At 41.3% G+C, this 10,613-nt stretch overlaps 1 long non-coding RNA gene across 1 annotated transcript in view; it reads right to left on the bottom strand.

Annotated features, from left to right (window-relative positions):
- Positions 1 to 9,785, bottom strand: part of LOC120804848 — a 53,675-nt gene extending 43,890 nt beyond the window's left edge. The window contains exon 1 of the long non-coding RNA XR_005709487.1: positions 9,677 to 9,785. This is a non-coding gene — a long non-coding RNA (uncharacterized LOC120804848). The remainder of the gene's footprint in view (positions 1 to 9,676) is intronic.
- Positions 9,786 to 10,613: the final 828 nt, after the last annotated feature.

A 10,613-nucleotide genomic window follows, 5' to 3' on the forward strand; every position in this document is an offset into this window, starting at 1 on the left:
CATGATAAACTCGGCAGCAGAGAGGTCTTCTGGACAGCAACAGGGAAATTTAGTGATGGAATAGCCCACACAACTGAAGTCCTAATGTAATGCCTCGTCATTGCAATGAGATCCACCAGCTAATGCTCTGCTGCTGTGGATATGTGATTTAAAAAGCGTAATCTGAGAAGTTTGTATAGACTGATATGCAGTATATAATCTCAGCCAGAGTTTCTCCTCCTAGCTGCATTTTTATTTCCTTCAGTATTATCTAGTCTTCCATTGTGTCCAATGTTGTATCTAGCTGGCATTAGGGGGAAAAAAAAGAAACTGAGAAATATGCAAAATTGCTCCAGGATCTATAAAGAAAATAATGAAGTTGTGATGAGAGGAAGAATGATAGGCTCCTACTGAATTTTCTAGTTTATATACAGCCATTACCATCTTCAGATCAAAAAGGCTGTTGAATCCCATCCAAAACATCTGACACGCAGGGTCTGGCAAAAGATCAAACCAAGCACCAAGTGGAGAACTAAAGCTTGTTGGAAAGTTCTTTCAGGGATGGGCTGCTATTGAAAGTTAACGAGAGCGTTAGTAGGGTTTGTCGCAGCTTGTGCGCTAAAAATTAACATTTTAATCTTACTCCTACACTCTATGACTGGATTTTCACAAAGTCTTTTTAGCCATGCTAGGGACATGGATTTAGAACTGTCAATGTTGGTAGTAGGTGGTCTGTCCAACACTTTGATCCAGACTGAAATATCTCAACAACTAGTGGATGGATGGCCATGGAATTTGGAGACATTCATGCCCCTCTCAGAATGAATTACAATAACTTATTATCCCTTAACATTCCATCTAGTGCCATCATCAGGTCAAAATTTTCCCAACTTTTTTGTACAATTACCTGTAAAAGTCATGACGTTAACATGAGCCTCAGCTGTACCTTGTGTTTAGTGATAATTAGCAAATTTTAGAATATTAACACTCTAAATTAGGACGTTTACACCTGCTTAGCATCAGTACGATAGTCTTATTGTGAGCATGTTAGCATGTAGCTCAAAGCACTGCTCTACCTAAGTACAGTGGCACAGAGCATGGCTGTAAACTCCAAGTTTTGTTTCCTCCAATGACTCAAACACACATTTCCAGTGTTAATGTATGTTTGTTTGATTCTGAATTATATCTAAATCAGTCAGGCTACATGTCTAGCAATATATTTTTTGCATTGCCCCCAAAATCCAAAGGGATGCAGATTTAAATTACTAATTGTTTATCATTTTAATTAGAGACGATAACAAGTAAGCAGATGTCCAAACAGCAACTGTGGCTTTGAGCTATTAATCACTTCCCGAGTGCTAAATCTGACTCTTTTAATTCAATTTTCCATCTACTTTCATTAAGGCTGAAAAAGGACAGATGCATCATTAACTGAGATTTTACACTTTGGGCAAAGCTGTTACTCCAGCCAGGCGAGTGTACTTCAATGAGCACCTGAGATACAAATTATGCAGTCATGCTCTCAACCCACAGTGCTCCGTCTCCTTATAACAACTTCATAGACATTCAGGAAACAGAAATTCACAAACACCAAATATAACTCTTTGAATGTGGCAGGAGACTCAACCAAGGAAGCTTTCAAATGAATCCACCTGCTAAGGCACCCTGCAAGGTCTCTTATCAAAATTTTACTGTTCCCTCACACTTCGCATCTGCACTGCAGTGCTTGCTAAGATTTTTCTGGAGAGGGGAAATGAAGGGAAAGGAGGCAGACACAGGGTGAGAAGGAAAGTGATATCAATAAACAAATTGTGACTCCTCCATGTCTCTATCATCCAAGACCTTCTTTTTCTTATTCTAAGCTGGTGGCACAAAAAGGGAGAGAGGTTGTTTTGATGTTTTTGCAGAGTTGAGGCAATTTATTGGACAGGGATTTAACATATCAAAATTCATTGCAGAAACTTTCTGATCCTGGAGGTTCAAGGGCTCTGGATAAACAAGACTGATTGTTTCAGAGGCATGCATATATTGCCCCTATTTGAGCCCGAGCTATTACACATGGACAGCTATGGGAGCGTAAGCCTGACTCATATCGGAGGGATTTTGGAGAAAAACATGGCTAGATCAGTGGATTTCTTTAAGCAAGTGAAGCAGGCATTGAAAGACATTTCTTACAAAATGCCCAAGCCTTGATACATGACAGACATGATGTTAATATCTTGAGTCCTGCTCAAACAATACGCATGACAGAATAGTTCGTCACGGGCCTAAACAAAAAGAACAGCTGTCGTGTTCCCTTTTCATCACAGACGTTACTGACAATAGCTGATGGCAAATTACTGAAAATATTAAGAATAGACTCAAAGTATCACAGCCATCATCAACTCCATCCTTCATCATGACCTCAGAGTTCAGAGGGAAAAAAAGCATCTCTAATGATTTCATGCAGAAGGTGTTGATAGGCCGAATACACAACATTTTGCCACGCACTTCAGAGAACAAGAATCTTAATATCTATGCAGTTCACATAAGGAACACCCAGTTAGTTTACCAACTTTCCACTAAACTATCTTCATTTCCCAGAGAAAAAACTCTCAGTGAGGTTATTTAATTTGCAAGCATTGTCACTGGTAAAAGTCCCCTTTCCAGACTAGTGGAAACTCCCTTTAAATGGCGATAAGAACGATTTTTACTGCCCCTTAGCAACGAATGTTTGTAACACATGATGAAGGGGCGTTGATCAATACCAATGACTCAACGATTAGCAGGCGCTGAGATTTCTGGCCTTCAAAAATAGGCGTAAAAAGTCTGTGTCCAGTGGGATTTTAAGGCACTTCCAACGCCCCACCCTCTGCTGCAGTCTTACACACAAACACATGCACGCACACAGCTGTTTGAACTGCTCACTTCATCTACAAGGATTTTAAAGCCTCATTCTTAAGCCTTTTAATATACTGTATTACTGAATTTGGTCTTTGTTACTGGTTTGTTCTGTTGTGGAATAGTCTGAAACCATTGACAGGACTGGGAATTGCATCATCCACAGGGTCATGTGTGTAAATTTTATGTGTGCATGCACACAAAAAATTAAAATTGGGTCCCACTCATAAAAGGACAGATCCATAGTGATAGTGGGTGAGGGGACACTGCTGTTCATGGTAAAATCATGATAGCATATAGTATGCTATGACTATTTTGGCCAAAAAAAAAAAAAAAAAATGCGATTACAAGAATAAAACCTGACCAGTAGGGATGTGATCAATGTATGAAGGGATTGATCGATCCTGCCAATTAGCAAAGAATCTTTATCTCCCACTTTTGTTTTAGTTTTTGAAATGGTGATTCAGCACCTTCAAAGTTATTTTTCATTGAATCTCTAGGGGTCTTGCCAAGAATATTTACAGCACATATACTGTTCTGTATTAGTGCTGAAATGATTACTCAGTGATACATGTATATTGGTTCCAGGTTCTCAAATGTGGGGTTTTGCCGCTTTTCTATGATTTATATCATTGCAAATTACATATCCTTGAATTTTGGACCTTGGTTGATAGTAACAACTAATCTGAATATCTCACCTTGAGTTCAGAGAGTTTTGATGGGCATTTTTCCACAGTCGTCTTAAATTTAATAGAAAAAATGATTTTATCGGTTAATTTGAAACACGATCAAATTAATTGAAGATAAATCATTACATGCAGTGCTACTGTATTAATACTTTACAGGCTTATATAAAACCTACACCTACATACACTATAAGCATTTCCTTACTTCAACCATAATTCTCTTGTTCTGATTCTAACTTTCCAACAATAGTGCCGTGGGACTATACAGCCTCCACTTGTTTCCTCCTCATCTGTACCGCCAGTTCTATATATTGAATCTATGAGTGCATTGTGCAATATCAGCAACGCCTCTCTTCCTCCTATGTTTCACTGAAGTACATCTATTTTCTGTTGCAGCTGCTGATTAATCGGCTTGAGAACAAAATGTCATTATTAATAGCATCAGACAGATCTCAACCCCTGGGATGAGGGATCCAGTGGGAGTTCCACTACACTCTGCCAAGCCTCATCTACCACCTCAGTATACTGTTAGAAACAATCCATGTGGACGCACGTGCAACACAGCGCCATGTGTGCCATATCCGATTGGTTCAGTTTTCTCCGTGAATAACTTGCTGTAGCATATATACGTGTACCTGCAAAAGCTTCCAACAGTGCGTCTATCAGAGTGTCAGACTCTGTAAAAATTCCATTCACACAGTCTTAATGATTGTGGCCCTTTTTAAATACCCGAACAGGAAGAGAATCAACAATCCACTACTACAGAGAGAGAAAGCATCATGTTGTCGGTCCAGATTCCTATTAAAAGCGAAGACAGAGAGGCTGTTTTTAGAAAAACCAAAATGGATGATAGCTTAACTTGCACCTGACAGAACATGACTTTTCTGTGGGGTTTCTGTTGGAGGAATTCATCAGCTGGGTAAGGTCATCCACGAGGCATTCACCCCATGAGCCTTTCTTGGAATAGAACACATTAAAGAGGGATGAGCCGCCACTCAGGGAGGAGATTTGCTGTTTTCATACCGTAGGCTGAAATATCACCGTATGTCAGCACAATTGAGATTGGTCACCGTTTTACCCATCAGTGACAAAAAAAAATCTTCTTAACGAGTAAAATCTTGCCTTCAAACCACTGTCAGTCAGTCAACACTTTAATTTCACCAATTTTACAACAAAGTGCAAAACTGTTGCACAACGGCATTACTTAGGTAGAATGCCCCTTTCATGTCCGTATTACAGAAACACTGAACAAAATGCATGTAGTTGCTGCAGATGAACTACATTTGTTTTTAGGAAGTAAAGAAATATTTAACTTATGCAAGTCTGTTAGTGAGTAACAAATTTTAAACAGAAGGCAATGGTAAACTCAATAGATAAAGGAAGGTGTTGGACCTCCTGGTATCCAGATAAGCATTTTTAATGCTCCATACCTTTTTATGTCTTTAGAAATCACAAAACCGCAACATTAGTTTAAAGCTGCATTAATTGATTCCTTTTGGACCACCTTGAATGCAGAGAAACAAGCTGAAAACACAATCTCTGACACACTCACCATAAAGTATACCTGTTAGCCAACAATTGCCTGTTTACATATCCAGCCAACACAGAGGAACACGTATTGGCATTTGGATAGTATTTATGTTAAGTTGTGTTCCTGGCCACCTGATGAATTTAAGTCAAATATTACATCCTTTATAGCTCCATTTTGGGGTGTAAAATATCTGGCTCTACGTTTACTAGCTAGTAGTTCCCAGGTTTTTCTATTGTTTGGTGGGCAGGTAGTGGTCATCTGCTTATCAGAGCTTTTCCACTGAAAACAGGTGCCTGTTGCTGCTGGAATAGGGGTTGATTTTAGTAGCATAGTGGGCTGGAAAAAAAAAAAAAATAAAAATAATTTATTTACACTCACTACAGCTAGAGCCTGGGTGATGGGTGATGATAGGTCCCATCACTATGGGCAGCATCATCTTTTCCATTCCATTTCATCATTTCCCCATTGCTCTATGTCTGCCTCTTCTCTTCTTGTAACACAACAACACAATTTTTTTTTCACCTGAGCCTGATGGAGGTGGTGGTGTGGTGCTAACTATGCTATGGATATATATAATAATAATATATAAGAATAGTTGTTACATCTTCAATATAAAAGTGTGTGTGTGTGTGTGTGTGTTGATGAAGAGAGAACTAAAATGAAAAATGAATTACCATTACTTACTTTTGTTTTTTTTTTTTAATAATTTTGAATTTTTATTTTTTTGATTATTTGGATTGTTTTTTTTTTTTATTACAACACATAAAAATATAAATGACCCGAAATGGAGCTGACATGGCTGTGAAAATAGGTTAAAACTTTATTTGGTCATGACAAGCAGAATATTAATATCTAACTGTGGCTCTGTGCAGTTAAACCTCATTAGGTGGCTATTGTATTGGAACGTTAGCCAAATGACAAGACTTCATACTTCTTTATACTGTGCGCTCACAGAGAAAGTACTGTATGTGTTTTTTGTGTGGTAAAAAGCCATTCTTAGTACAGAATGTGAAGATTAACATAGTGTTTAAAAGTCATTTTTGTTTTGGCTCATCCAGGAGTGTAATGTACGTTGCCAAAAATGCCACCTGGAACAGGGAGCCTTTTGTGATTATGGAGAAAGCTGTGAAAGCTGGCAGGTACTGCAGCTACCATCTCCCTCAGCATATTGTTATGAAACCTTATTTTATGCCACTTTCAAAAGAAATGTCTCCAACCTTTTCTGAAGCACTGTCTCCTTTTAGGATATTGGTTTAAAACTAAATGTTTTGTATTTGCATTTTCTGGACCATTTGATAACTGGGCAACTGAGAAGACTAAGATTATATGCAATAATGAAAGATTTTGAAATTAAATTCATTTTTCTAACAATCAGCACACATGAAGAAAAAAGTGTCAGAATATTGAAACCATGAATAAGGAAATTAAGTAGCACATTGGCAAAATAAAAAATAAAAATTTTAATAATAATAATAATAATAATAATATAGGGAGAGATTTTGATTTAAAAAAAAACATTTATTAAACCCAGATCATCGTCACATCATCACCCAAAGACCAGAAAGAAAAATAACAAAACAAACAAAAAGAAACAAAGAACAGTCGCCCAAAAGAAAATTTCTGTCAGAAATCCTGCACGTTGTCCATCATTATATAATAAGCGTGTTCCACTCTGTCTCCCCGATACCCTGAAACCACCTTTTTAAAAGGTTGAACAGCGTCACCAGCCGAGGACACTGAACAAACAAATGTTCCAGGGTCTCCACCTGAGAAAAGAAGACACACTCCTCCCCCAGCTCAGGATCCAGGTGCGCTCTGTATCTGTTCGTAGCTATCGCCCCGTGTACAACCCTCCACTGGTGGTCTGCTGCAGGGAGAGCACCGCCCGCTGACAGGAGACTGGGAGAGATCATGTTCTGAGGCACTAACAGAACACCATGTAAGTCAGGTCCAATGGTATTCCAGAAATGCTTGCAGAGGTCACTGGAGAGACCATCGATCCCTGGTGCCCGTCCCGATGCCATCTGGTTGACGGCAACCGTCAACTCCTCCAGAGTCAGCTCCCAATCCAGACCAGCCTTCTCGTCTGGGCTAAGTCGAGGAAGTCCTTCTAGAAGTTGAAAAAGAAGGAGCTTGGAGCATCCATGTCTTTCAGCTGGAGGAAGCGGGACCTGACGAGGGCTCCCTTTACTCTCTCCTGCAGTAAGGAGCTCAACTCCAACCTCTTTTCCTGCAACAGTTGGCCCTTAGCAAGATCTGGGTCGCCATGCAACCTCTCTTCAATTTCCCTAATGTTGGCTTCAAGTTCCTTCATTGCTAACTTGATTTTAGCAGTGGAATGGCAGGTGTACTGTTGGCAAAGAACACAACCTCCCACCATAGTTTGAGTGAACTGAATTCAGTTTTCTTTTAATTTTCCACTGCTGCCAAAATAGCTCAAAGCAGTGGCAGAAAGTTCTGTCCAGTAGGAGTTTTATATTAAAACTCCAGTAGGATTTAACCCTTTCACCTGGTGAAATAAACAAATCTATGCTGACTAAGTGATGATCCATGAACCCAACTGGACTAATTGTGCTCTCAACCAGTCTGGAGCTGAGACTTTGGGAGATATAGATCCTGTCCAGTCGGGCTGCACTGACCATGTTGTCTCTGACCCTCACCCATGTGTACTGTCTGGACAGTGGATGTTTGACCCTCCACATGTCGAGCAGATCTAGTTGTGTTATGATGCTGTTTAGGTTCTGGGATGACTCTGGTGGGGTTCCTCGTTTGTCCCGTCCACAGTAGAGTCGACAGGACAGTTGAAGTCCCCACCAATGATGAGTTGGATCCTGATGATGATTCTTTAGCTCGTTCTGTAGCTTGTTAAATATAACTACTCTTTCAGCTCCTTGATTTGGGGCATATATGTTGACAAAGCAGAACACAATTTCTCTATTTCTGCTCGGATCATCAGCAAGCGTCCCTTCACTACTTCAGTAGAAGACAGAACCGTTGTATTTGTGGTTGGTTTAAACAAAACAGCTACTCCTGCACTAAAGTTGGCGCCATGGCTAAGGGCATATTAACCCTCCCACCATAAACCACAATCTACCTCGTCTGTCTGAGTTGTGTGCGTCTCTTGTAAAAACAACACATCAATCTTTTTGTGAGCAGAGGCTTCAGATATTAAAGCTCTTTTGTGCTTGTCTCTCCCACCATTGATGTTCAGAGACCCTATTCTGAGGCTCTGCATAGAGAGGTCAGAGAAGAGCATCAGACATGAGACAAGCAGGGAACAGCAGAGAGGAAAAAACACCTTGTGGTACATGATCATGTCGGCGACCTTCTAGTCCTTTTTGGCAGTTTTACTTTTTGCTTCTTTCCACAAAGTCGTGATGTGTTTTTTGAGACGGAAGCGTTTATTTTCATACAAAATGTTAAAGCCAACCAGTTTTTTTAAAATGCCAACAGATCTGATGAATTTGTCAGTGTCTCTGAAATAATCATTCACTTTAACAGATTTTCCAAATGTTTCACCCAGGAACTGATTTATTTCGTCTAGTGAGTAGAGGTTCGCGTTCCTGTTAGGAGTCTCACCAATAGATACAGCGTCTGACTCAGACTCATACTCCATTTCTCCTGCTGCACCTGGTACCTGGCTACTGAGCACACCTTGTCCTTTAGTATCATCTCTGACTGTAAGACTGGTGGAAGCGGCTCCTTCAGCTCTGTCTACTGACTGTTTTTGTACCTCAGCTCCTGCGGACTGAGAGCTGCTCAGGTTCTCTGCGGTCTCAGAAGCCTGCAGCTGCTTATTACTGTCGGGCCGTGAATCTGTGGCCCACCCCCTCAGTCCCGGCTGCGGGCCCCACCCGCCTCCCCGGCCCGAGCGGGGCCGCCCGCCGGTGACTCAGCCCGGACGGACTCATCCGCCGACGCCGCGGTGCGTGCGGACCCGCCCGCCGCCGCGTCCACCTGTTGTTGTTGTTGTTGTTGTTGTTGTTGTTGTTTTCTATGCGGACACGCGAACCCATTGCGACCAACGTCTCCACACTCGAAACATTTGAGCTGCCCTGACCTGGCGTAGACCAGGTAGTGGCCATTCACCGTGCTTCACCCTGAAAGACACCCCCAGTGTCTGGGTCGGCGAGTCCAGGAACATGAACACCTGCCGCCTCAGAGACTGGACGTGCCTCAGTTTGGGATCCTTACAATCCCAGGCTCACTGTTTTTTGAACCCGCGGGCGAATTGACCGAACCTGCGGAGCTCGGTCTCCAGCAATTCATTGGGAATAAAACGGCGGAACACCGGATACGGTGACCCGCGTGGAGGGCACGATAAACACACCGGTGAACCTGAGGCTCGTCTTTCAGGAACACAACCACCGCTCGGTTCATTCTGGAGGCAAAACACGGCAGGTTGTGTCCCACTTGTTCACCGGCGGCCCACAGAACCTCCTCCACGGTCAAGGGGCTATCCGGCGGGACTACACGCACCCCCTGCCGGGTAGATGGAGGTGGAGGTCTCGGAGGACGCCGTTACTCCAGACCTCCGGACAAAACCACCGATCGATCGGCAAACAAAATCAATAAACCGATTAAGAAAAATAAAGCTCACCTGATCATGTATAGAGGGAAAAGATGGAGAGATAATCCAGAAACAGACAGAAAACAATTCAGAACTCCCGCCACTCGCACGTCCACTCACGCTCACAACCGGAAACCGGAAACAGCGACAGAGAGAGATACATATACATATATACATATCTATCTATAAATCTATCTCCATATATATGTTTATCCATACACACTACTACTATATTACTACTAATATATAATATTATATATATATATATATATATATATATATATATATATATATTTTTTTTTTTTTTTTTTTTTTTTTAAAGGGCAGCTCGTACATATTCTGCAGTTGCGATTCAAGCTGCTCGGAGAAGAGATATGAGCGTGACTGACCTTCCCTAAATCTGTGAAGTAGGAAAAAAGCAACCTGATATTTGAAAGTTCTCTCTAGCAGGAATCGGGATAAACTCTGCTCTTTACCCGTCCTTCAAAAGCCAGGCACTAAAATCTGGCAGCACTGCACTCCTGCACACTTCTGCCCAACCAAGGATAAAGTCAGTCCATACATCTACAGTTACTCTCAGCAGTCACAGGTTCAGGTCAGATTTCAGTCAAGAGAGAAATGTTGGCCTGTAAGGGCGACAATAAATGTGGATTTTAGTGGGGTCTCATTTGTCATCTGTGTGTGTACACTGTGAAAAAAAGCATCAGTGTACAATAGCATTCACTGCAGGTGACATCCCTCCTACTAGATTAGAATCCTCCCTGGACAGGTATGTTTCCACATGCAGAACGGTGCGGAGAAAGTGAGTTACACATGCAGGTCATATTACACATAGGGGGGAACTTATCAAATGCGCTAAATAAATCTTCGTTTCTCAGCACTTTTAAGTAGAAAAGAACCAATAAGCAATTCCTTGATCCATTTTCTTGGTCCAATTTATTTGAATTTTTTTTTAATGTTTTTCAGA

Source organism: Xiphias gladius, chromosome 19 (assembly GCF_016859285.1).
Source record: "Xiphias gladius isolate SHS-SW01 ecotype Sanya breed wild chromosome 19, ASM1685928v1, whole genome shotgun sequence".
NCBI lineage: Eukaryota > Metazoa > Chordata > Actinopteri > Istiophoriformes > Xiphiidae > Xiphias > Xiphias gladius.